This window comes from Lipotes vexillifer, unplaced genomic scaffold, assembly GCF_000442215.2.
Source record: "Lipotes vexillifer unplaced genomic scaffold, Lipotes_vexillifer_v1.1 scaffold341, whole genome shotgun sequence".
NCBI lineage: Eukaryota > Metazoa > Chordata > Mammalia > Artiodactyla > Lipotidae > Lipotes > Lipotes vexillifer.
Window position 1 is genome coordinate 48,558 of NW_006797957.1, and position 743 is coordinate 49,300.

Genomic DNA, 743 nt, shown 5'->3' on the forward strand with positions numbered 1-743 from the left:
GGCTCCCACCCCGCCCGCCGCCCCCCGCCATGAGCGCCGCCGCTGGCTGCAGGCAGAGTCGCTGCCGCCCCGGCCGCCGCTGGCTCCAGTCCGCCGCCATTATTCTTTGTTCGCTGCGAGCGGCGGCGATGGTGTGGGGCTCGGGCGGAGGCTCCATCTTTACCACGGCCCCTCCTGCGAGGAGAAGGCCCCGAGCGCTGGTGTCCGGCGCCTCCCCGTCCCCCCTCCGTCCCCCCGGCTCTCTCCGGCTCCTGCCTCCTCCTCCTGCTCCTCTTACCGGTGGTACAAGCTCCTCCGTCACTGCTTTCGTTCGCGGCCCGGATCTCGCTGGAGTTTTATTCTCTCCCCCACGTAACACACCGCGTCAAACTACACCTCCGCCGCGTCACTCACCAACACTCCGCTTCTCCCAGCCGCCCGGGCCACAGGCAGCAGCAGCCGCCGCCGACTGAGGACTCGCAGCCAGGGAGCCAGCCAGCGCCGCCCAGTGCCGAGTGCGCAGCGGCCGCGCACGGAAACAGCCGAGCTCGGCCCGGAGGAGCTTGAGCGGCCCCGCCCTCAGCGCTGGAGGCGGAACTTGCCGAAGACCTTCGAGTTCCTTCGGGCACGGCGGAGGGCTTCCGCGGGTAGAGGGAAGGCGGAGGTGGTCTGGCGCCAGTGGTGGGGAGGAATGATGTAAGCCCTCCCCCCCTCCCCCGCCCCGCCGCTTATCGACGGATAAAACCGGCGGAGGAAATTTGCAG

The 743-nt window shown here is 70.1% G+C and overlaps 1 protein-coding gene across 1 annotated transcript in view; it reads right to left on the bottom strand.

Annotated features, from left to right (window-relative positions):
• Positions 1-403, bottom strand: part of CREB1 (cAMP responsive element binding protein 1) — a gene marked incomplete at its 3' end in the record, with an annotated part of 42,905 nt that extends 42,502 nt beyond the window's left edge. The window contains exon 1 of the mRNA XM_007470005.1: positions 278-403. The remainder of the gene's footprint in view (positions 1-277) is intronic.
• Between the last annotated feature and the right edge of the window lie 340 nt (positions 404-743).